Genomic DNA, 27,991 nt, shown 5'->3' on the forward strand with positions numbered 1-27,991 from the left:
TCTATCTATCTATCTATCTATCTATCTATCTATCTATCTATCTATCTATCTACCTATATATCTATCTATCCATACATACATATAATTTTTTCCCTCCCACTACCCTAATACTGACAAAAGACTCATGAGTTACAAATATCATCTTTCCCTGGAGGAATGTAAACAGTTCAACCTTAATAAGTCTCTTATGATTTCTCTTTCCTGTTTACCTCTTCCATGTTTCACTTGAGTCTTGTATTTGAAGGTCAAATTTTCTATTCAGCTCTGGTCTTTTCCACAGGAATTCTTGAAAGTCCCCTATTTCAATGAACGACCATTTTTTTACCCTGAAGGATTATACTCAGTTTTGATGGGTAGGTGATTCTAGGTTGTAGTCCTAACTCATTTGCACTCCGGAATATCATACTCCATGCTCTCTGGATCCTTAATGTAGAAGCTGTTAAGTCTTGTGTTATCCTGATTGTATTTCCACAGTACTTGAATTGTTTCCTTCTGGCTGCTTGCAATATCTTCTCCTTGACCTGGGAGTTCTGGAATTTGACTACAACATTCCTAGGAGTTTTCCTTTGGGAATCTCTTTCAGGAGGTGATTGGTGGATTCTTTCAAGTTCTATTTTGCCCTCTGGTTCTAAAATATCAGGGCAGTTTTCCTTGATAATTTCTTGAAAGATGATATCTAGGCTCTTTTTTTGATCATGGCTTTCAAATAGTCCAATAATTTTTAAGTTCTCTCTCCTGGATCTATTTTACAGGTCAGTTGTTTTTCCAATGAGATATTTCACATTGTTTTCTAATTTTTCATTCTTTTGGATTTGCTTTACAGTGTCTTGATTTCTCATAAAGTCACTAGCTTCAAATTGCTCTATTCTAATTTTTAAGGAAGTATTTTCTTCAGTAAGCTTTTGGACTTCCTTTTCCTTTTGGCCAATTTTGCTTTTTAGGGCATTCTTCTCCTAATCGGCTTTTTGGACCTCTTTTGCCATTTGGGTTAGGCTATTTTTTAAGGTGTTATTTTTTTCAGTATTTTTTGAGTCTCCTTTAGCATCACTCTCAGTTTTTCCTCTACTTCTCTTACTTGCTTCTCAAAATCCTTTTTGAGCTCTTCCATGGCCTGGGACCAATTCATATTTTTCTTGGAGCCTTTGGATGTAGGAGCTTTGGCTTCATTGTCTTCTTCTGGTTGTATGTTTTGATCTTCTTTGTCATCAATGTAAGATAATATAGTCTGACTCTTTTTACATTGTTTGCTCATGATCTCAGCCAATTATTTGAGTTATAAACTCTTTATTAAGGTAGGAGTCTGTTTCTGGTGTGGAGAATTACTGTCCCAAGCTTCAGGGGTTTTGTGCAGCTGTTTTCAGAGATACTTCTAGGGACCTGTAAATTTTCAGTTCTTCTAAGGTACTATGGTCAAGGGTGAGGTGTTCACTCCTTTCCTGACCTGTGCTCTGGTCTATGAGCACTCTTTTCTGTCTTGGAACTGTGCAGAGGATTCTCTCTCCATAACCACTACAAGCTCCACCACCCCCCCCCCCGCTCTCCTCTTCACCCCAGGTCCACCACCCAGAACTCTGACCCAGATCCAAGCATGAGCAAAGCAAGAGAATCCTGCACCAGCAGAGAGATCCCTGCAATCTCCCTGTGATCAGCCACTTGATTTCCCCCTCAGTCTGTGGGCCAGAAGCTCAGGAGGCAGCCGCCGCCCTGGGGAATGGGGCTGGAACCCCACTGTCCTCTCTTAGCACTGCAGAAACAGACTTTTCCCACTGACCTTTTAAGTTGTCTTTGGCATTCGTGGGTTGAGAAGTCTGGAAACTGCCACAGCTGCCTGTGATTCAGTCCTCTGAGGTCTGCTCCAGGTTCGCTGTGACCTGCGCACCTACGCTAAACTGTGCTCCTCTCCCTGCCCAGCATGATATACCTTTCTGATCAACCATCCAGGCTGTCTTTGGCTGGAAATTTCTTTCACTCTGTATTTTTGTGGGTTCTGCTGCCTTAGAATTTGTTTAGAGCCATCTTTTTATAGGTATTTTGGAGGGGTTTGGGGGAGAACTCAAGCAAGTCAATGCATTTACTCTGCCATCTTGGCTCCGCTCTCCCAAGAAACTTCTCCAAGATCTTCTCTTAAGTGAATTTTGTGCCTCTTTTACCATTTGGCCTATCCTGTTTTTTAAGGTGCTATTTTCTTCAGTACTTTTTGTGTCTCCTTTAACAAGTTGTTTACTCTTTGTTCATGATTTTCTGATATTACTGTCATTACTTTCCCCAATTTTTCCTTGACCTTTCTGATTTGGTTTTTAAAATCCTTTTTGATCTTCCAGGAATTCTTTTGGGACCTCAGACCAATTCACATTTCCTTCAAGGCCTTCAAAGTAAGAGTTTTGACTTTGTTGTCTTTTTCTGAGTCTGTGTTTTGATCTTCCTTGTCACCATAATTTTGTATGGTCAGATTGTTGTTTTTTTGGTTTTGTTTTTTGTTTTTTTGTTTTTTGCTCTTTTTTTTGGTTTGTTTGTTTGCTTATTGTTTGAGATTATTTCTTGACTTTCAACTTTGTGTTAGAGTTTGGCTCTGCTCTTAAGATGAAGGGCACACTTTCCCTTGCTTCAGGTTTTTCTTGCAGCAGCACTCAGAGCTAGTTCTGGGGATCTGTAAAGTTTTCAGTTCTTCTAAGGTGGTATGATCTAAGGAGAGGTATGATCACTGCTTTCCTGAACTATTTTGTCTGTGAGGGACCACCAGCACTCTCTTCTACCCCTGAGCTGTGGCCAAGATCCCTGTTCCTCTGTAGCCATAAGCTTTGTGTGCTAGTACTCATCCTTACCCTGAGATTGTCACCCAAAACTGAAACCAGACCTAAATATACATTTGAGTAATGGAACCAAGTCCTGCACCCACTGCTAGCAAAGGGGCTCCTGTAAACTCCTTCTGACCAGTTGTCCCAAACCCATTACCATCTATGGGTTGAGAGCACTGGAATCCACTGCTGCAGCCAATGATTCATCATCCTCAAGGTCTGCTGCTGATTTGCTAGGGCACAACTTGCCAGCACTGAACTGAGCTTCACTCTCACCCTGGTATGATAGACCTTTCCTGCCAACCTTCTAAGTTGTCTTGGGCTGGGAAATTATTTCACCTTTTTTTTAGTGCCATCAAATTATTTGGAGGGAAATTTGGTAAAGTTTAATAGATTCCCTGACTTTTCTCCACCTTTTTGACTCCACCTCCATTAAAATTTTCTTCTACTGTTTCAACATGCAATGGAGATGGTCCTTGGTCCTTAGATGCCATTTCCAATAGTCTTGGCAGAGAAGTCTTGTCAAGATGTAAAGACACTTTAGCTTTTAATTCAAACTTACTCTCATTCACTTTTGTTGACCCTGAATTTAGACTGTCTACCAAGCACTTCAAATCCTAGATCAAATCTTAGGTATACACCTAGATATCTTATGTTGAATCAACAATGTTAGCAAAGAAGAAATCTAGTCAAATATATTTGAAATTATCAGTTATGTCACAAGTACAGACTATTCCAAAGATCTATTAATCACTAAGCTTCATTTGAGCCAACACTTACACACACACACACACACACAGACATTCACTTCCCCACACACTAATATCCCCCCACACTAATAGACACATACTTATACTCACACAATCCTAAATATTCACCTACAGACATCCATGAGCATATACATACATTCATACTTATTCATGAATTACTATTTTCCATATTTAGTACTAGATCATAAACAAGAATAGGTTAACTACCACCCACTTTAGTATTAATGAAACTTCAATAATTTGGGGAGAATTGTGTTCCTGAGATTTTCTATGGAGTCAAAAGGTGAAAGAATATGTAAGTACTTATTAAGCACTAAATATGTTTCAGGTATTATAACAAATGATAAGATAAAAATAGAAAACATGAGAGGTGATTCTCTCAAGGAGCTCAAATGCTATATCTTTTTGGCAGAGATAAAATATAAAGCTAAGTTCAACTACAGTATTTATAGAAAAGCTTGGAAGTCTGAAGATATGAGTGATGTGGCCATTGGCCAGCACTTGTTACTGGTTACTCAAGTAGGTCAAATGGCAGTGCCATGGGGCTGCCAGGTATAAATACAAGTCAGACAATAAAGGCTTTTTCTTTAGACCCTTCTATGTGCCTCTAGATAACATGGTGACTTCTTTTTTAAAATTTGTTTGTTTGTTTTTAGTTTTCAACATTCACTTCTATAAAATTTTGAGTTCTAAATTTTCTTCCCTCTCCCTTGGCTCCCCCTTTCCCAAGATGACATGCAATCTGATATAGGTTATACATGTACAATCATATTAAATATATTTCTACATTGGTCATGTTGTAAAGAAGAATTAGAACCACAAGAAAGATGAAATAAAAATATATAGAGAGAAAACAGTATGCTTCTATCTGCATTCATACTCCATATTCTTTTTCTGGATGTGGATAGCATTTTCCATCATGGAACTTTTAGTATTTTCTTAGATCCTTGTATTGCTGAGAAAAGTTAAGTTTATCAAAGTTGGTCATCTCAATGTTGCTGTTCCTGTGTACAATGTTCTCCTAGTTCTGCTCACTTCACTCAGCATCAGTTCATATAAGTCTTTCCAAGTTTTTATGCAGTCCATCTGTGCATCATTTCTTATGGAACATTAGTATTTCATTTCATTAATATACCACAACTTCTTTAGCCATCCCCCAATTGATAAGCATCCTCTCAATTTGCAATAACTCACTTAACTTCTCAAAGAATTTGGATGATGTACTGCTTGGTGCATATATGTTTGGTATTGATATTACTCCATTCTCTATCATACCATTTACCAGGTTGTAGTTTCCTTCCTGATCTCTTTTAAATAGATGTATTTTGACTTTTGTTTTGTCTGAGTTTGGGATTTGTCTTTACTCTGTGTGTGTCTCTCTGCTTCAAATATGTTTCTTGTAAACAACATATGTAGGATTATGGTTTTCAATCCACTCTGCCATCTGCTTCCATTTTATGGGAGAGTTCATCCCATTAATATTCACAGTTATTACTACTATGTCTTTCTATCCATCCTATTTTCCCCTTTGTTTATGCTTTTTTCTCTCCCTTTTTCCCTTTCCCTCTTCACTAGTGTTTTGCTTCAGACCATGGCCTCCCTCAGTCTGCCCTCCCTTCTATCAATTCCACTCCCTTTTTTTCCCCTTTCCCTTACTGCTTCTTCCCTTTCTTCTTCCCTCTATTCTATCTGCTCCCTTTCTTTTCTTTCCCCTTTCTCCTTCTACTTCTTTCAGTGTTAGATTTCTAAACTCAACTGAGTGTATATGTTATTCTCTCTTTGAGCCAAATCCAATGAGAGTAAGGTTCAAATAATGCTCACCTCTCTCCCTTCTTTCCCTGTACTGTAATAGGTCTTTTCGCCTCTTCATGTGATGTAATTTACCCTTTTCTGTCTCCTCCTTTCCTCTTCTCCTGGTACAATCCTTTCTCACCCTTTAATTAATTATTTTTTATCATCACATCAAAGTCAATTTATACCCACATCCTCTGTCTATGTTTACCCCTTCTAAATGTCATAATAAAGATAAAGTTCTCAAGATTTACAAGCGTCATCTTCCCAGGCAAGGATGTAAAAAATTTACTCTTATTGAATAACATTTTTTTCTTTCCTGTTTACCTTTTTATGCCTCTCTTGAGTCTTGTATTTGAGGATCAAATGTTCTATTGAGCTCTAGCTTTTTATCAGGAAGGTTTGGAAGTCCTGTCTTTCATTGAATATCTGTCTCCTCCCCTGAAAGATTATGCTCAATTTTGCTAGGTAGTTGATCCTTGATTGTACTCCAAGCTTTCTTTGCCTTCTGGAGTATCATATTCTAAGAACCCTGATCCTTTAATGTAGAATCTGCTAGGTCCTACATAATCCTGACTGTGGTTCCATACTATATAAATTCTTTCTTTCTGGCAGCTTGCAGTATTTTCTACTTGAGCTAATTATTCTGGAATTTGGCTACAATATTCCTTGGAGTTGTCATTTTAGGGTCTCTTTCAGGAAGTGATCAGTGAATTCTTTCAACAACTATTTTGCTCTCTGGTTCTATGAGATCAGTGCATTTTTCCTTTATAATTTCTTCAAAGATACTGTCCAGATTCTTTTTTTGATCATGGCTTTCAGGTAGACCAATAGTTCTTGAATTATCTCTGCTTGATCTATTTTCCAGGTTAGTTGTTTTCCCAATGAGATATTTTACATTTTCTTCCATTTTTCATTCTTTTGATTTTGTTTGACTGATTTTTGATATCTCATAGTCACTAGCTTCCACTTGCACAATTCTAATTTTTAGCTAATTGTTTTCTTCAGTCAACTTTTGCACTTGCCTTTCCATCTAGCCAATTCTACTTTTTAAGGTGGTCTTCTCTTCAGTGCATTTCCGTACCTTCTTTTCCATTTGGCCAATTGTATTTTTAAGGAGTTATTTTCTTTAGTCAATTTTTGTTCTTTTTCCAAGCTGTTGACTCTTTTTCGCATATCTCTCATTTCTTTTCCCATTTTTTTATTCTACTTCTCTTATTTGACTTTTAGAATCCTTTTTCAGCTCTTCCAAGAAAACTTTTTTGGTTTGGGACCAATTCATATTTCCCTTTGAGGTTTCAGATGTAGGTATATTGACAATGTTGTCCTCTTCTGAGATTGTGTTTTGATCTTCCCTATCACCATAATAATTCTTTATGGTCAGCATTCTTTTCTGCTTCTTGCTCATGATATTTGCCTATTTCCTGGCTTTTAAAGTTCAGCTTTTTTGCTAGAACACTGGTGGCATTGTCCCAAATTTCTTGTGCTGGGAGCCAGGGGCCTTGTCCCTGGCTTTTTGTGCTGGCAGGTGCTGGCAGCTGGGGGCTTTAGGGGTCTAGCAGCTCTCCTGGTGCTCAGCTTGGGTCCTAGTGCTGGTGTCTGGCATGTACTGAGGCCAAGTGCGGTTTTTCTGCATTTCACTGGGGCTGTGCTAAAGCACAGGGAGGTTTGGCTGCTGGAGGATGCCTGCTGCCTCTCCCCCTTTTGGAGCTGCATTGAAGCAGGGGGAAGTGTGGTGCTGGGGAATGCTTGCCCATCAGAAGCTGCACCAGAACATAAGGAGGTCCAGAGGACATCTATCTGCCTGGGACTTCACTGAAGCGCTTGGAGTTCTGCTGCTGGGGAATACCTGCAGGCCAGGGGCTGTGCTGGCACATGTAGTAGTTCTCTGAACTGGAATCAGCTGGTTCCCCTGGCTATGCTAAGGCAAATGGAGGTCCTGATGTTGGAGTATTCTTGCTCCACTGCCTTGGGGCTCAGGATCTCCTGTTGGTTTACTGAGGTGGGGCTTGCCTCTGGCTTGCTGGGACACTTCCTGTCTTGGAATGTGCTCCCCTTTCACCTTAGTGAAATGGACCTTTCTTACAGATCCTTCATCTCTCTGCTGGCTCTGCTGTTCCAAGGTTTTTACTGGGGCACAATTTTCTGTTGTTTTTTTGTTTGTTTGTTTTGTTTTTAGAAAACCACAAATTAACATTATCTATGTTGTATTATATTTTGTATTTATTTTGTTAAACATTTCCCAATTACATTTTAATCTGGTTCACACACTTGGGAGCTTGGCAGGCTGCTTTTGGCCTGGTGGCCCAAGAGTTTAACACCTCTGATCATGCCCAATGCCTTCATTTGACACATGAGAAAACTGAGACCTGCCTATGGCCCAGTAAGTTTAGTATCTAAGACCCAAGACCAGAACTAAAGTTTCTTAGCTCCATTTTTCCTGTCCCATAGTGCTGTTTATCTACCTCAGAGGTGTGGTGAAGATCCAGTCTGATAATATTGAAAAAGTAAAAGTCAAAAACATATATGAAGATGTGTAATTGATTACATTGCTTGCCTTCTCAATGGGTGAGGGAGGAGCTGGAGAGAATTTGGAACTCAAAAATTTTAAAATGAATATTAAAATATTATTTTCTGTTTTTTAAGAGGTCAAAAAGGAAGAGTGATAGAAACTTACTGCTTCCTCAGCCATCTTGGCTCCCAGAAGTCCACTTGATGGCTTGTAAAGATTGAAAGCCCTATACAAACATTATTCCTACAGATGCTTTACTAAAAATTAGAAGCCTTAGAGTAAATAATTAATGATAATGATAATAAAATAATAATAACTAGCATTTATATGATATGTGACCATTAGGTGGCACAGTGGAGAGATCATTGGGCTTGGATTCAGAAAGGCTTATGTTCATGAGTTCAAATTTGACCTCAGACATTTCCATAGCTGTTTGACTCTGAGTAAATCACTTAATATTGCCTCAGTTCTTCATCTGTAAAACAAACTGGAGAAGGAAACAGCAAACCACATCCAGAATCTGTACCAAGAAAACCCCCAAAATGGGGCCACAGAGTTAGACATAATGGAAATAACTCTACAATAGAAACAAAAGCATTTATATAACACTTAAATATTTACAAAGAATTTAATTTGATTCTCATTTTATCATCCCAACAACTCTATGGGATAAATCCTATTATTATCCCCATTTTACTGAACCTGATGTTGAAAAATAAGTGCCTTGCCAAGGGTCACATAGTTAGCAAAGGTCTTAAGCAAGATTTGAATGATATAACTGGATATATCTCTGAATCCTTGTGCAACATTCCCCAAAATCCAGAATTTTCTTGGAGATCTTTAATGAAGGAGAACTCACCACATTCTGAGGCATTACAGATTGCTTTTAAACCCTACTGATTTTTTTCTTCCCATTACACTTCATCTCCATCTGGATTGTTGTAATTTCCACCAATTGGTTCTGCTATCTGATTTCAAAAGAATTTTTCTAACCGTTTTTTGATCTGATAATTTATCAGATACTTGAAGATACCTTTCCTGTACTCCTAAACCTTCTTCAGGCTAAATGCCATTGGTTTCTGTGAAGATTGTCTTATCAAACAGCTGACCAGAGTGACTCAGTATTTGTCCACTGATCAATAGCGTGGTCGTTTACTACTGTGTATTTTGTACCTAATGTGTTCCATTGAGCCATCACTGTATTTCTAAGCCAGTACCAGATAGTTTTGATGATTTCCATTTTATAATATACTTTGAGATCTGGTATGGCAAAGCACCTTCCTTTGCATTTTTTCATTAATTCCCTTGATATTCTTGAACATTTGTTCTTTCAGAAGAATCTTGTTATTATTTTTCTATAGCTCTATTAAATAATTTTTGGTTGTTTGCTTGTTATAGTACTGAATAAGTAAATTAATTTAGGTTGAATTTTCATTTTCATTATATTGGCTTGGCCTGCCCATTTCTGGTATATTGTCTCATTATTGTCATTCTCTTTGATGAAAGTATTGATCATTTCTATTTTTGTGTAGATACCATGTACCACTGAGAAAAAAAAAAGATATATTCCTTTCTATCTCCATTCAATTTTTTCCAGAGGTCTATCATATCTAGCTTGTCTATTCAGTTCCTTAACTTCTTTTTTGTTTATTTTTTTTGTCTTTTTTTGGGAGGTTAGGCAACAGGGTTAAGTGACTTGGCCAGGGTTACACAGCTAGTAAATGTTATGTGTCTGAGGCCAGATTTGAACTCAAGTCCTCCTGAATCCAGGGCCAGTGTTCTAACCACTGCTCAACCTAGCTGCCCCATTTTCTTGTTTATTTTGTGGTCATATTTATCTCGTTCTGAGAGGAGAAAGTTGAAGTCTCCTACTAATATAGTTTTACTGTCTATTTTCTCCGGTAACATGTTAACTTCTCCTTTAGAAATTTGAATGCTATACCATTTTTTACAAATAAGTTTAGTTTTGATATTACTTGTCGATGATACCTTTTTAGGAAGATATAGTTTCCTTCTTTGTTTCTTTTAATTAGATCTATTTTTGCTTTTGCTTTGTCTGAGATTATGATTGCTACCACTTTTTTTAAATTCAGTTGAAGCATAATATATTCTGCTCCAACATTTTACCTTTACTCTGTGTGTGTGTGTTTCTGCTTCAAATGTATTTTTTGTGAACAACATATTGTAGGATTCTGGTTTTTAATCCGCTATCTGATATTCACTTCCATTTTATGGAGGAGTTCATACTATTGACTTTCACTTTTATGATTACTTACTGTATTTCCCTTTATTTTATTTCCCCCCTGTTTATGCTTTTCTCTCTTCTCTTTCACAATGTTCCTCCTTTCCACTTGCTTCTGTTTTGCTTCTGACCACTGCCTCCCTCAATCTGCCCTTCCTTTTGTCAGCACCTCCCCACACACTTTTTCTTGTTCCCCCCATTGTACTTCCTTATAGAGAAATCAATTTCTATACCCAACTGAGTGTGTATGTCATACCCTCTTTGAGCCAAATACAACAAGAGTTAGGTTAAAACAACATTCCCCTCTTCTTTCTCTCTACTGTAATGTCTTTTGTGTCTCTTTGTGTGATATATTTTACCCCATTCTGCCTCTCCCTTCCCTCTTTTCCCAGTGTAATCTTTTTTTACACACCTTATTTTTGGTATCATCCTCCAAAGTCAAATTATGCCTGCACCCTTTATGTATATTCTTTCTAATTGCCCTAATAGAGAGATACAGTTCTTAAGAGTTACAAGTATCTTCTTCCTGTGTAGGGATGTAAACAGCTTAACTTATTGACTAGCATGTTTTTTTCCCCTGTTTACCTTTCTATGTTTCTCTTGAGTCATATTTGAAAATCAAGTTTTCTGTTTAGTTCTGGTCTTTTCATCAGCAAAGTTTAAAAGTCCCCTGTTTCACTGAATATCTATTTTTACCCTGAAAGATTGTGTTCAGTTTTGCTGGATAGTTGATTCTTGGTTGTAATCTAAGCTCCTTTGCTTTCCAGAATGTCATATATCGAGCCCTCCAATCTTTTAACATAAAACCTACTAAAACCTCTGTATTCCTAACTGTGGCTCCACTATATTTGAATTGCTTCTTTCTGGCTGCTTGCAGCCTATTTTCTCCTTGACCTTAGAGTTCTGGGATTTGGCTAAATATTCCTAGGAGTTTTCACTTTAGGATCTCTTTCAGGAGGTGATCAGTGGATTCTTTCAATGACTATTTTACATTTTGGTTACAGGATATCAGGGCAGTTTTTCTTGATAAATTCTTGAATGATGCTATCCACACTCTTCTTTTGATCATGGATTTCAGTTAATCCAATAATTTTTAATTTATCTCTCCTGAATATATTTTCCAGGTCAATTGTTTTTCCAAGGAGGTATTTTACATTTCCTTCTATTTTTCACTGTTTTGATTTTGTTTGATTGATGCTTGATGTCTCATAGAGTCATTAGCTTCCACTTGCTCCATTCCAATTTTTAACAATTTATTTTCATTCAATGAGTTTTTGTACCTCCTTTTCCAAAATTTGGCCAATTGTGCTTTTTAAGGAGTTGTTTTCTTCAGCAGATTTTTGTTCCTCCTTTTCCATTTGGCCAAATCTACTTTTTTTTTTTTAAGGAGTTGTTTTCTTTTTCCAACCTGCTGATTCTTTTTTCATGATTCTCTCACATTACTCCCATTTATTTCCCCAATTTTTCTTCTACTTTTCTTATTTGATTTTTAAAATCTATTTTGAGCTCTTCTAGGAGAACTTTTTGGGTTTGAGACCAATTCATATTTCTCTTTGAGGCTTCACATATAGGCCTTTTAACATTGTTGTCCTGTGGGAGCCAAGATGGTGGAGTAAGAGGTAAGTTGGTCTTACCCTCCCTTATTAACCTCTGAAAACCCAGAAAATATAACCCAAGGAAAAACTCTGGAATAGCTGAACCAGAAGAAGAAAGGGTGCAGCATTCCAGTAGCCCAGGTAGCTTGAGGGATTAATGGGAAAGGCCCCTCTTGCCCTGGGGAAGTGAAGCAATACAGAACAGGAGGTGTCCCAGCAAACTAGCAGAAAGCTCCACCTCAGCATACCAGGAGGAGATCCTGAAACCCAGGTGGTGGAGCAAGCAAACAACAACACCTAGACCAGCCAGTGCCTCAGTGAGGGTCGGGGAACCGGTGTAAACCAGCAGGGAAAACCGCCAGATGCCTCAGCAGTCTATAGCAACTGGCTCTCCCAGTGCCTAAGCAAAAATAAGGGAAGCAGCACTATAAAAGGCCCCAGGCAGATAAACACCCTGTAACATCCATCTGAAAGGAACTGAAGAAAGCAAAAGGAAAGGAAAAGGAGGCAACCTAGAGTTGCCCTAGAGTTCCAGCCTTGCTGATTCCATCCCAACACCAGGTAAGCTGCCAGAACCCTACAGCCTCCAACTGCCAACATCGGAGACCTCAGCACACAAAGCCAGTGACCAGGCCCTAGGCTCCTAATACAAGAAGTTTGAGCCAGTGCTCTCTGCTACCCAGCAGGAGTGCTCAATCTCTTTAAAGACCAGGAAATAAGCAAACACAATGAGCAAAAAGAAACATACAATAGATTCATATTATAAGAAGAGTGAAGATCAAGACATAAATTCTGAAGAGGACAACATTGTCAACAAACCCACATATGGAACCACAAAAGGTAATATGAACTGGTCTGAAGCCCAAAAAACTTTCTTAGAAGAGCTCAAGAAGGATTTTAAAAGTCAAATGAGAGAGGTAGAAGAAAAAATGAGAGGTATGCAAGAAAGAATCAATAGCCTGGGAAAAGGACAAAAATTAACTGTAGAAAACAAGTCCTTAAAAAATACAATTGACCAACTGGAAAAAAGCCACACTGAAGAAAACAAGTCCCTAAAAAATACAACTGGACAAATGGGGAAGGAGGTATAAAATCTAATAGAAGAAATCAATTTGTTAAAAAAAAAATTGTTGTCCTCTTTTGAGTTTGTGTTTTGGTCTTCCCTATCACCACAGTAACTTTTTATGGTGAGGGCATTTTTGTTGTTTTTTGCTCATTTTCTAGCCTATTTCATTACTTTTAAAGTTGATCTCTGCTCATACAAGGCATTCTGTCCAAGCTTCTTGCACCTGGGAACAGGGGGCTGGTCAATGGCTTTGTGTGCTGGGGTCTTTGGGCCTGCTGGCTCACCTGTTGTACCCTGGGCACTAGGGCTGAAAGTTCACCAGGACTGCAGGGCCTTGGTTGCTGGTCTGTGTTGAGACTAGGAACCTCCAGCTGGCTTGCCTGGAGACTGCCTATACTGGGCTGCATTTACCTTTAACCCAAGTGAGACAGACCTTGCCTGAAATCTTTCTAAGTTATCTTGTCCTGGAAAATTGTTTTACCCCATCCTTTTGTGAGTTCTATCACTCAGGAATTCATTTTAAGGCTTGATTTAAAGTTGTTTTGAGGAAAACTAGGGAGAGGCAACTTCCTGCCTTTTCTCTGCCATCTTGACTCTGCTTCCTAAAAGCATTCTGATGTTAAAATCTTTAAAGTCCCTCACCCACTCCCTGTGAATCTACTCAGCAAGAACAATCATATATAAGGGTAGGAAATCTGGGCTTTAGATTGGGGCATATATCTATCCTATTGTACACTTAAGCCACTATCTTATGCCTGATGAATGCTCTTTATACTTTCATGCCTGTGAGTAATAAACTGCTTGACTCATGATTTACTGAGAACTTATTTTCCTTCTTAGTACTCAGCCATGATCCCCATAGAGTATCTTCATCTCAGGTTCATATGAAAATAGCTGCAGTCCCCTCAAAATCTTGTTCTGTCTGCCCTAGAATATTCCCTCAGGTCACATATAGTTCATGTATACTTGATGAAAAGACAGCCTAGTATTGACCAAATGGTTCTGTGGTGATTAAAATAATTTCAAGAGACAAAGTTTTTGGGTAAATTATAATCAATTATCAATCATGGCCAGCATATGTCTGACAAAAGAAACTCCTTATCCTCTTGTTCCATTGGAGAGATTGCATGGCTAATTTTTTAGGTTTATATGCCTTTGGACAAAAGGATTCCAATCAAAGAGCAATCATCTCTAATTGGCTAATAGTTTAATGACAGGTGGACTTTACAAAGAGAAGTAGGCTTACTTCAGTGAAGGGCTGAGAGTGAAATCAGGTCAACCTTGGACAGAAAGACTATCCCTATACCCAGACCACCCCCAGCCTTGGACAATCTAGACAAAAAGATCTGTCTCAACCTAAGCTTGATTGAATGAAATTCATCTTTATGATTAGGTGGGTTGGATAGAAGAGAAGGTGAGCTCAACCTTCAGAGACTGAGGTTTTGAGATGAGGATAAAGAAAAGGGGGAACTTTGAGTCTCACCACATCACTAGTTATTAATAATTATTTCTCTCAGTTCCCGCCAAAAGTGGAGTGTATATATATATATATATATACACACACACACACACATACAAATTCTGTGTTTATTTCAAGATGAGTCTTTTTCCATGTGCCATTTTTGGCGTGGTGGAATAGAAAGAACAGTTAGCTGGGTATTGGGAAAACTGTGTTTTAATTCTGTCTTTTCCATGAGGTAGGGTTGTAACCTTGGGAAATTCAGTTAATTTTTCTAGGTCAGTTTCTTCTTTTACAAAATGAGGCAGTTGGACTAAATGATCTCTACCTTGCTGGCATCAGAATGCAACAATGAATCTCTAAAATGCTGGCTTTGGAGTAAGGAAGATATGGGTTTGAAACTTCCATCTGGACCCAGAGCAAGTAACTTATCCTCTCCTGGCCTCAGTTTCTTTGTATATAAAATGAGGTGACTAATTTGGATGACCTCTAAGGTCTTTACTAGACGTAAATTTCTGATCCTATGAGCCTTCTTTTTGTTAAGTGGTTTAAGTCTGCCCCTGACTAACCCTCCTTTCCCCCAGTAGCTTCATCCATTGAAATAAAGGTTTTTAATTGAGTGATCATTAAAATTCCTTTCAGCAGAAAGAATTAGTTTGGCCCAAAAGAAGAGATGTGAGAAAACACACCCATCTTACTTCTTTGCAAAGGTGGGAAGTCCATGAGAGGGTTACACTGCACATATTTTCAGATTTTTTAAATGCATTTATCAATTATGCTGTTTTTTTACATATTTTTGTTACCTTAAAATATTATTTGTTACATGAGATGATTCTCTGGAAGGAAGGAAGGGGCAATGGGGAAATAAATTCATAGTGATGTAAAAATCAATAAAACATTTCTAAAAATATCTTTTTGTTCCAATAAAACATGATTGTATGAAAATGTTAAGTGATAGTGAACAGCTCTGTTGCAACCACATAAACCTAGCCTCAAAATGGATTTTTGTTATTCCCTTTCTACAGCCATTAGTGAAATGTTGATCCAAAGGACATGCTTCAAACATGCTGGTGACTGTAAGATAAAGTGCGCTAAAGATCAATGAAAGTGCGGTTTCTGCTCGGGTTCAATTCTATCATGTTGACTTATAAAATGACCCATTCGACTTAGAACAATCTTTCCAATAGGTCTTCAACAGAACCAGTATTGTAAACTATAAGATTTTCTCACCTTGGCAACTGTGTGGGTTGAGTGTCTGAATCTAATAAATATTGCATATATATTTTGTCTGGAAAATGGGTGTTTATTTATCAAAAACTGTTTGATACACTTGCACAAGCACATATATGCATGTGTATACATACATATATATGTAAACCTACATTTTTAGGTATATGTTTACATATATACATTATGATTACTTTGGAAAAATTTTAACTCCTAAATCAATGTCAAGTTACCTCCATTGCAAAAACTTGATTTGAAGAGGCCATAGGAACATAGATTTTGAGCTAAAAGTAACCTCAGAGACTATCTATTCCAACACCCTCACTTTGTAAATGAGGAAATTGAGGTCAAAGGAGATTCAATGACTTGCCTAAGGTCACGGGGGAAGAAAATGTCAGAAGTGGGATTTGAACCCAATTCTGCTTCCTACAGTCAGTGTTCTATTCCTTGTAGAATAAATGCTGAGATGTTCACACAACATATACATTGAAACAAGAGAGAAGAGAATTACACTTTTCCAGAATACTAGTGAATTTGTGAGCTCAAGGTCCCACTTTGCAATGTCTTCCAAAGGAAATCTATAGCCCAACTTACCAAAATGAAATGTTTAAAGGTTCTTGTCTCCAAAGGTCATCACTCAGAAGACAGCATGAGAAAGTCCTCCCTTTATTCTTTGGCTCTTATCTGCTTCAGTGCTCCCAATAAAAATAAAATATCTTAAGAATTATGATGATAAAATAATAATATTTGCTAAAATGTATATAGTACTTACTATATGGCAGACATTGTGATAAGTGCTTCACAATTACTATTAATTTGATCCTTACAACAATTCTGTGAAGTAGATTATTACCCATTTTACAGAGGAGGCAACTGAGGCAAACAGAGGTTAAGTGACTTGTGGGTGACGCAGCTATTAAGTGTCTAAGACTATATTTAAACTCAGGTCTTCCTGACTCCTGGTCCAGCATCTTATCCACTGCATCACCTACCTGCCCCTGTAATGGCAGCTCAGAAAGAGCATGAGTATCCATATCCCATAAGGATTGATATTGTGAAGTCCATGACAAGGGATGCCCCATATATCTATTACATCTTTGAGTCTCACATATACTTAGAAAGTCATATGAAACTGAGGCCAAGGGAGAACTTGTGATTTGACCATGTGACTTATGGAAGGCCTGCAGGATTAGACCTAGTTGGAGTCTGTGTGAACTCAGAATTGTAGTTCTGAGCCATGAATTACATCTGGAATGCATTTTTCCTCATTTCTGCTTCTAAGAATGCTTAATTTCCTTCAAGGTTCACTCATGTGCAATATATTTTCCTATAGTGCTTAGAAGCAAAATTTCAATTATAGTTAAAAAATAATCATATGTTATATTCAGAAAACAGAGTGAGGAGACAGACAAGGCTGGGGTCCTTTTCCACTAACAAAGCTGCCATTTGTTTCCTTGTCTCAAGTTCTTCACTCTAACCATCTTCCACACCACTGAAAAAGTGAATTAAGAACATATTTGTAATTCCCCTACTCCATCAACTCTAGTGGCTTCCTATTTTGCTAGCACAAATATATATCCTCTGTTTAATTTTAAAGCACTCTATAAATCTGGCCCCAATGTATTTCCAGTCATATTGTACATTAGTTTCCTTGCCACACCCTGTAATCCAGACAATTTGGGTTTGTCTGTGTTATTCATGCACAGCTCTCCATCTCCCATGCCTTTGCATTAGCTTTTCCCTGATGCCCTCAACCCCTCAGCCTCATACAATCCTTTGAGGTGTAGCTCAGGCAGCACCTTATACAGGAATCCTTCCCCAATCACCACAATTGCTAGGACCTTTCCTTGAAACTGCTTTATGTATGTATGAATTTGTATTTTCCATATTGACCATTCCTTGGACCTTTCAGAAGCCACACTGAGTCTTACATAGATAACCATTTACTTGAGTTGAAAGTGAAAGATCAGACTATTAAGGAGGATTCTGGCAAGAATCTTGTCAGCTTTGACTAAGTGAGAGACACCCTTTGATTATCACAGCATATTCTATTTCCTTTACCTTTATAGAGATGGACAATGGAGGCATCCTTGAACTCTTGGGAGAATAACTTCTCCTTGCCATATAACAGAAATTTTCAGTCAGCTTTTGTAAGAGCAGTGGACCCCTTGCCTTGAAAATCTCAGTTAGAATAGAATCAACACCAGGTGCTTTGCCAAATGAGAAGAACCTAATGGCATTCAAAACCTCTTCTTCAGTTGGAAATTCAGCTAGAGAGGGATTAACTTCAACCTAGGAATACTGTTGATGGCTTCAGAATTGACTGATGAGGAGCTATTGAGAACACTAAGGAAGTGTTCAGCCCATTCCTCCAGGATCATGTCCTTATCACTAATCTGTCAGCACTGAGTAGTTGAGAGGTACCATAGGTCCTTGGGTATGATAAGTATAAATACATACATGTGTATTCACACATGTGTATATGTATATATGTATAGATAGATATACACAATATAATTATAAAATATATATTATATACACACAAATATATACATATTTCACTATGTATGTACATAAACAGATATGTGTATATATCACATACACATACATGCATCTACACATACACAAACACACATACATTTATATGTATGTGTTGGTATAAACCTATAGGTACACTATATAAACACATTATATATGTGTCTAGCTATCTATACATATATAGTTGCTGTATCACTGTTAGATTGTTAGATCTTTGAGAATAAGGATTATTTCATTCATTATATTTATTTTTTCCAGGTCTAAGCAGAGTTTTGGACATATAGGAAGCAGTAAATATTTAGAGACTGATTGACAATAGGTAAGGAAGTTTCAAGGGAGACAATAGTGGCAGTGATAATCTAGAAGTAGATATCAACAAGCCTTGTCCCTTGGCTTGCTGTAAAAGAGAAAAATGAAAGGAAGTAGGACATATGATGAGGCAACAGACCTATCACAGCAAAGAATATCTAATCATGAGCCTGCAAAGATGCCTCTTCCATAGCTATATTGCTATATATACTCTATCTCCTAGTCTTCGTGGCAAGTGGTATGCATCTTACATTTCCATCAATACCATACTTCCAATGAGATGAATATCTTCTGTTTTCTCTTGAGAAGTCTTCTTTTTTCTTTTTTTTTTTACTTTTATCTTTCTTTTTTTGGGGGGGGGGAACTCAAACAAAACAAAACACTTCTTTCCTAAAATGCCATCAAGGCAGCTATTCTCTGAAAATGTGTACATCAATGTATTTGTTGTTCTGTTTCTTCCATGCACAATCAAACCAGTCAATGATTTTTTAATCACTGCTATGAGACTCAGGTATTGGGATGGTGCAAATTTTTGACTTGCTATAAGCAAGAGTTATAAATAAGTTTACTTAAATAGTAGGTTTTCAGTTGTTGACTGTAGAGTGAGGATACCTGTTGATAGACCTGATGTTGGTTCTGGGTCTGGTTAGCATTGCTATCCCCTTGTTTCGCTTTCCTCTACAAAGACTTTGATCGGAGCAGTGACTAGTTTAGCCTTCATGGTGTGAGAAAGCCTCCATCTGTGAGGAACTTAAACATTGTTTTCACATGGGGAGGGCTTTTGAATAGGGTAAGAGTGTTATTGGATAACCTGCCAACAGTTGAAAGACTTCTATTATGGAAGAAATCTTAGGCATTCCTAAGGACCTGCTTCTTCTCTTGTAAGGTATACAGGCCAGATCATATCCTATCATACTGCCTAGATATGAACTTTGTAATCTTGAGCATAGACAGTTGAAGGAGCTTCCATGGTAGGGGGAGAGTGTTACATAGTGAAACAGAGAGGAGAATTGGTGGGGAACTCACCATAGAGCTTCCTACCAAACTCAAGACCTCCTAAAATGTCATCAGTTATTCATCTCTCATAAGAAAGGCTCCGCCACATCTTTGCTACCCATACAGAGCAGTCATTTAGAATTAGGGGCTAGATTTTCCAAGACCAAAAGAAAGTGAGGTCTCTAAGAACAGACATATTTCTTTTCTTTATATCTCTACAACATAATGACTGGGATACAGTAAGTAAATAATGAATGATTGTTGACTTACCTAATGATGCTTAGAAGGACTTGCCCATGGATTTGGGCATCTGAATCTTATACAGTTAAGACTCAAAACAACGTTGCTATCAGGTATTCTGGAGTATGCTCATCAAGACCACAGAATTCATATGAGAAACATTTGTAAGCTGAGTAAAACCAGGCTACACATAAAATCAACCAGCTCAAAGTCAAGTTGCAAAATCTTAGATGACAGAATTTATTCATTATCATAATGAGAAAAAAATACAGACAAGTTCTAATTTGGTTCTGAGAAAAAAAAAATCCAAATCAAGTTTCTTTTCCTGAATGCTTCTGGACTGTACCATGCATGTGATATTTTTTTCTCAAAACAAGATCACATTTCTGATTTTATACCTATGTTGTCAATGAGCAAGCAACCCCAAAATTAAATAGAGAAAACAATGGTAGTGAATGCTGATTTGTTCAATGGGCACATAGTTAATTGTTGAATATTGAGAGATACATGAAAACAAATACAAGTGGCTCTAGCCAATAGAAAACGTCAAACTGACATGTCTGCAAGATATAGTGCTTTTCATTGCGCCTTTAAATATGGAAAGGGGGGGTGGAGCCAAGATAGTGGAGGGAAAGCAGTGACTTGCTGAAACTCTCCCCCAAACCCCTTCAAATACCTATAAAAAATGGCTCTAAACAAATTCTAAAGCAGCAGAACCCACAAAAAGACAGAATGAAACAAATTTCCAGCCAAAGACAGACTGAATGGTTGATTGGAAGGGTATATCGCACGGGGCTGGGAGAGAAGCACAGTGCTGCGTGGGAGCACAGGCCACAGAGACCCTGGAGCAGGCCTCAGAGGGCTGAATCGCAGGCAGCTGTGGTGGTTTCCAGATTTCTCAACCCACAAACACCGAAGACAGTGGGAAAAGTCAGTGACTGCGGTGGGAGAAGGAGCTAGGTCTCAGCCACCCCTGGGGCCGCACCTGTTCCCTGAGCTTCCAGTCCACAGACTGAGGGGAAATTGAGATACTGATCAGAGGGGGATTGCAGGGTTATCTTTGCCTGTGCTGAGGCAGGAATCTCTTGCTTTACCAGTACTTGGATCTGGGACACAGTTCTGAGGGGTGGTTCTGGGGTGAGGAGAAGTGCTGGAATGGTGAAGCTTCTTGTAGCTGGGGAGAGAAAACACCTCACCCCTTATCACAGCACCTTGGAAGAACTGAAAATTTTCAGGACCCTAGAAGTATCTCTGAAAACAGCTGTACAAACCCCCAAAACTCGGGACAGTACATTCTCCACATTGGAAGCAGATTTTTACCTTAACAAAGAGTTTAAAACTCAAGTAATGGCCGGGATCATGAGTGAGCAGTGCAAAAAGAGTCAGACTATATTGTCTTACTTTGGTGACAAAGAAGATCAAAATATACAACCAGAAAAAGACAACAAAGCCAAAGCTCCTATGTCCAAAGCCTCCAAGAAGAATATGAATCAGTCCCAGTCCTTGAAAGAGCTCAAAAGGGATTTTGAGAAGCAAATAAGAGAAATAGAGGAAAAACTGAGAGTTTTGCAAGAAAATCATGAAAAACAAGTCAACAGCTTACTAAGGAGACCCAAAAAAATACTGAAGAAAATGACACCTTAAAAAACAGTCTAGCCCAAATGGCAAAAGAGGTCCAAAAAGCCAATGAGGAGAAGAATGCCCTAAAAAACAAAATTGGACAAATGGAAAAGGAAGTCTAAAAGATTACTGAAGAAAATACTTCCTTAAAAATTAGAATAGAGCAGTTGGAAGCTAGTGACTTTATGAGAAATCAAGACACTGTAAAGCAAATCCAAAAGAATGAAAAATTAGAAAACAATGTGAAATATCTCATTGGAAAAACAACTAACCTGGCAATTAGATCCAGGAGAGAGAATTTAAAAATTATTGGACTATCTGAAAGCCATGATCAAAAAAAGAGCCTAGACATCATCTTTCAAGAAATTATCAAGGAAAACTGTCCTGATATTTTAGAACCAGAGGGCAAAATAGAAATTGAAAGAATCCACTGATCACTGCCTAGAAGAGATCCCTAAAGGAAAACTCCTAGGAATATTGTAGCCAAATTCCAGAGTTCACTGGTCAAGGAGAAAATATTACAAGCAGCCAGAAAGAAACAATTCAAGTATTGTGGAAACACAATCAGGACAATACAAGATTTAGCTGCTTCTACATTAAGGGACTGCAGGGCATGGAATACAATATTCCAGAGGGCAAAGGAGATAGGATTACAACCAAGAATCACCTACCCAGCAAAACTGAGTGTAATCCTTCAGGGGAAAAAGTGGTCATTCAGTGAAATAGAGGACTTTCAAGCATCCTTGATGAAAAGACCAGAGCTGAATAGAAAATGTGACTTTCAAATACAAGACTCGAGTGGAACATGAAGAGGTAAACAGGAAAGAGAAAATCATAAAGGCCTTATTAAGGTTGAACTGTTTAAATTCCTGCATGGAAAGATGATATTTGTAACTCATGAGTCCTTTGTCAGTATTAGGGTAGCTGGAGGGGAAGAAGTTTTATGTATGTATATATCGATATAGATAGATAGATAGATAGATAGATTGATTGATTGATTGATTGATAGATAGATAGAGGGCACAGGGTGAGTTGAAGATGAAGGGGTCATATCTGGAGAATAGATTTAAGGGGTGAGAGAGGATTATCCTAGGAGAAGGAGAAGGGGAGAGGTAGAACAGGGTAAATTTTCTCACCAAAAAACAAAGAAGAAAATGCTTTTACAGTGGAGGGGAAACGGGGGAAGGTAAGAGGGAATGAGTGAATCTTATTCTCATAGAATTTGACTTAAGGAGGGAATAACACACATACTCAATAGGGTATGGAAATCTGTCTTACCCTACAGAAAAATGGGTGGGGGGGAAAGGGGACAAGAGAGTAGGGAGATGATAGAGAGGAAGGCAAATTGGGAAAGGGTGTAATCAGAAGCAAGCACTTCTGAGGAAGGTCAGAGTCAAAAGAAAGAATAGAATAAATGGGGGGATGGGATAGGATTAAGGGAAATAGAGTTAGTTTTTCACTGCATGTCTACTATGGAAGTGTTTTGTATAACTGTGCATATATAACCTATATTTAGTTGCTTGCCTTATCAATGAGGGTGGGCGAGGAGGGAGGAAGGGAGAAAATTTGGAACCCAAAGTTTTAAAAACGCATATTTAAAAAAAAATGTTTTCACATGCAACTGGAAAATAAGAAATGCAGGAAATGGGGTACAGAAATACATCCTGCCCTACAGGAAAATTGAAGGGGAAGGGGATAAGAGAAGTGGGGGGGAGAGATAGAAGGGAAGGCAGACTAGGGGAAGGGGTATTCAGAATGTATGCCATCTTGGGGTAGGGGGAGGGGTGAGATGGGATGAAAATTTGGAACTCAAAATCTTGTGGAAGTAAATGTTGAAAACAAAAATAAATAAATAAATAAAAAGAAATAAAAAAACAAAAATAAAAAAAACAAAAAAAACAAAAAAGAAAGAAAAGTGAAACAAAAAATAAATATGGAAAGAGGTAGAACAAGGGATCAAGAAGAGAAATCTCAGTGATTTTCCCATATTGATAGTGTCATAGATCTTATTAAATTTTACTTTAATATATTTTGTTTATTTAATTAAATATTTCCCAATTACATTTTTGAAAAAGTTAACATGAAAAAAATTAAGTTTCAAATTCTCACTCCCTTCTGCCTCTCCTCTACCTCTTGAGAAAGCAAGCAATATTGATTACACATATGAAGTCATGCAAAAAATATTTCCCTTCCCCTTCACATAATAGTATTTTATTTTTCCAATTACGTGTAAAGATAATTTTCAACACTCAACTTTTATAGGATTTTAAGTTCCAAATTTGTTTTCTCCTTCTCTTCTCTCCCCCATCATGCAGTCTGATATAGGCTATACATGTACAATCATATTAAACATATTTCCACATTAGTATGTTGTGAAGGAAGAATCAGAACAAAAGGGAAAAACCATGAGAAAGAAAAAAAAAAGACAAAATAGTATGCCTCGATCTGCATTCAGACTCCCGAGTTCTTCTTCCAGAGCATGTTACATCATGAATCTTTTGGAGGTGTCTTAGATCCTTGCATTGCTGAGAAAAGATAAATCTATCACAGTTAGTCATTGCACAATGTTGCTCTTACTGTGTGCGATGTTCTCTTGGTTCTACTCACTTCTCTTAACATCAGTTCATGTAAGTCTTTCCAGATTCTTCTGAAATCTTCCTCCTTATTCTTTCTTTTTTTTATTTTTCTATGACCTGTCACCACAGAAGCTATCTATGATCAAGGTTCATTTTTGCTTCTTGCTCATATTTTTTAACTATTTCTTGGTTTTTAAAGTTGAGTTTTTTTGCTGGAGCACAGGTAGCACTGTCCCAAGCTTCTTGTGCTGGGGACCAGGGGCCTTATCATTAACTTTGTGTGTTGAGCCTCAGGTGCTGGCAGCTAGAGTCTGTAGTGGTCTGGCAGCTTACCTGGTGCTGATTTGGGGTCCTAGTGGTGGTGTCTGTCATGTGCTGAAGCTGGGTGGGGTTTTTCTGTGTTTCCCTGGTCTATTCTGAAGCATGTGGAAGTCTGGTCCCTGGAAGATGCCTGTTTGCCCTGGGCTGTGTAGAAGTATATGGGTGTCTGGCCATTATAGGACTCCTATCCACCCTGGGCTGCATTTAAGCACGTGGAGGTCAGGCCTCTGGGGGACATTTGCCTGTCCTGGGCTGCTGCACTGAAGCACAGGAAGGTCCGGTAGCTGGAGGATGCTTGCCCATGCAGGGCTGTGCTAATGCACGTGATAGTTCTCTGAGTTGGAGTTGATCAGTTCCCCTGGCTATACTAAGGCACAGAGGAGTCCTGGTTTTAGTGTTTCCTTGCTCCACCACCCTGGGGCTGAGGATCTCTTACTGGCTTGTTAGGATGCTTCCTGTTCTGGAATTCATTCCCCTTTTACCTGAGTGAGATGGATTTTTCTTGCCTTTCTTCCAAATTTTTTGGGCTAAAAGACTGCTTCACCCTGTCTTTCCACTGCCTCTGCTATTCCATGATTTATTCTGGGGCACTATTTTATTGTTGTTTGGAGGTAAAAAGCAACAGTGATTTACTGCTTACTTCATCTTGGCTCCCAGAAGTCCCCAATGTATTTCCATACTATCCATGTTCCAAAGTAAACACACACACAAGCACAAGAAAAATAAATAAAATGAAAAAAGTATACTGCTTCAATGTGCAGTTCTTTTTCTGAAAGCAAATAACATTTACTTAAATCTTTTAAAGGTAATTATCATTAAAATATTGTTGTTGCTATCCACATTCAAAGGAAGAGTTATCCATATACAAAGAAAGAGCTATGGAGTTTGAATGCAGGTCAAAGCATACAATTTGCTATTTTTTTTCTTCTGTTATTTTTTTCCTCTTTCGGGTGGTTCCTCCTATTAGTTCTATTTCTTACTTACAATATCACTAATGTGAAAATATGTTTAATAGGAATGTATATGTATACCCTATAGTAGATTGCACACTGTCTTGGAGAGGGAGGTAGGGAGGGAGGGGGAGAAAAATTTAAAACTCAAAAGCTTATGGAAGTGATTGTTGATAAATTAAAATAAATTAATATAAAAAATAAAAATAAAATATTGCTGTTACTGTGGACAATGTTCTCCTGGTTCTGCTCACTTCACTTTGCATCAGTTCATACAAGACTTCCCAGGTTGTTGTTTTTTTTTTGTCTGAAATCATCCTGTTCATCATTTCTTATAGCACAGAAATATTTCATCAAAATTATATAACACAATTTGTTCAGCCATATCCCAATTGATGGGCATCCCTTCAATTTCCAATTCTTTGCCACTACAAAGAGAGCCGCTATCAATATTTTCTGTACAAAAAGGTCCTTTTCCATTTTCTTTGATCACTTTGGAGTACAGATGTAGTAGTAGTAGTAATGTTGGTTCAAACTGTTCACCCAGTTTTATAGTCCTTCAATCTTAATTTTAGACTATTCTCCAGAATGATTGGACCACTTCACTTTACAAGTGTACCTATTTTTCCAGATTGCCTCCAGCATATATCATTTTTCTTTTCTGTCATGTTAACCAATCTGATAATTGTGATGTGGTACCTCAGAGTTGTTTTAATCATTTAAATCTTAAAGTACAGTTTTCCCTAAACCCTGAATCATCTCACTCCCATACTGTGGGCCAATAAAAATGATCATGTGTTCCATAAGTGTTCATGTATACACACATACATGTGTATATATATATATATATATATATACACACATACATACCTACATATATACATACATACTGTGTGTGACCAGTTATAGGAACAAAGACCATATATTTAAAACTAGAAAAGTTCTTGGAAGTCATGTAGTCCAACTTACTTATTTTTCAAGTAAGGAAACAAGTAGGTAAGTGTTTTGCTCAAAACTATGCAAGTAATAATTGGCAATAAGAGGTTTTGTCCCAGATATTTAGAGTCCTAAATAAAGGCTTTTTCTACAATACTAATATTCCAAAATAAAATCTCAGATTTCATTCATTCTGACTCATATGTTTATTATTCATTTAATTAATTTCTGGGTTGAGAGTACTGAATTAATTTAATACCCTGTATTTCCTGGCTTAGCCAATACATTTACCATTTTTTATGCCAACAAGGGAAAAAAATGAACATCTACATGTAAGCAGGTCTCATAGCACTATTCTCCAACAAAGTGAAGTATGGATGACCAATACACAGTCTTAGAAGTGGGTTGAGGGCTCTTCTGTGGCATATGAGCAACTAGATTGTGGACTAGACATTTTCTCCAATCTCCACAACCTCTCAGACTTCTCCCAAACAGATATTATGTACCAAAAATAAAACAACTTTGCTAGTCTCCATGGTCTAAGAAACCCAAAACCCAAAAGAAGGATTAAAAAAAATAATGCTCACTTACCCTATGCTCACTTAACACCCACTTACTAACTCCTCATAGCATCATTGATTAAGAGATGGAAAGAATTTCAGAGATCACCAAGTTCAATCCTGGCATCACATGAACTTCCTTTTACCTGACATTACTGGAAGAACTTCACGTCAAAGTATCCCTCTTGATATTATTGATATACCCTTTCCTTAAAATTCTTCTGGTTCCAATTTAGAACTTTTAGTCCCAGTTACAGTGTGACTGAGGTTGGAAGCTATACAGTTAGGAGGTGTTAATCCTGGAGAAGTTCAAGTAATTGGTCAGTGGGCTTCTCTAGGCTCCTTTCCTTATTGTTCTTTTTTTTTTGGCTAGGCAATAGGGTTAAGTGACTTGCCCAGGGTCACACAGCTAGTAAGTGTTATGTGTCTGAGGCCAGATTTGAATTCAGGTCCACCTGAATCCAGGGCCGGTGCTCTATACACTGCGCCACCTAGCTGCCCCTCCTTATTGTTCTTGATTCTTGATTTTTTGGTGTCTCTATTTTCACAGTGTTTACTTTTTAGAAGAAAAAAAAAGAAGCATTTACTAAGAAGTTAATATATACCAGGCACTACACTAAGTTAATTACAAATATTAACTCATTTGATGCTCACAACAACCCTGGGAAGTAGGAGTTGTTATTATCGAAAACAACAAACAGATAAACTTTATTATTTTCAGTACTGAATACATTTAATTTGTCTCTAAAGTCTTTTTTTGTCCCAGACATAAGAATTTAATAATAATAAAGTGTTTGCTCCAGTTAACATTTGAAAATCAAGGCCTGGACTCCACTACAATCAAATAGTTTGATAATGTTTAAATAAAAGATAAAGGTTGCTCAGCTGTTTAAATGAACTAACCCTTGAAAACCAAAGGGAAAATTCAGACTGATCTTTCTTTAGCTTTAAAAAATAATGTTTTATTAATTGCATTTTGTTTTAACATTTCAGGAAACCCAATGACTACATTAATCCTCTCGTTCATTACAAAAACAACTAAGCAATAACTTTCCATGTATTTGGATACATCTGATAATGCTTAAGTATTCTCTTCTAACAGTCCTCCACCTTTTTATTTGCCTTGAGTGGGGAGATGAGACTCATTATCTGTTCTCTAGGAACTTCTTAAGTTGTTTCATCTAATCTTGGTGTGAGTTCCTTTTAGTCTTCTTTTCACTTAAGTAGTTGTATTCATATTATTCTTTAGATTCTATTTATATCACTCAGATTCAATTCAGACAAATCTTTCCACAGTTATCTATATTCCTCAGAGTCACCATTTCTTATATAATGAGATTATTCTAATACATTCATATTTGATTTGTTCAACCATTCCCTTGATAGATGTCCATTTTGTTTCCAATTCTTCACAGTCATAAAAAGCACTACTATGAATACTTTCCTTTATACTGGACCTTTGTTTATGTCTTTGACTGTCTTAGGGTC

This window comes from Vombatus ursinus, unplaced genomic scaffold, assembly GCF_900497805.2.
Source record: "Vombatus ursinus unplaced genomic scaffold, bare-nosed wombat genome assembly UNPS02014826.1, whole genome shotgun sequence".
Taxonomy (NCBI): domain Eukaryota; kingdom Metazoa; phylum Chordata; class Mammalia; order Diprotodontia; family Vombatidae; genus Vombatus; species Vombatus ursinus.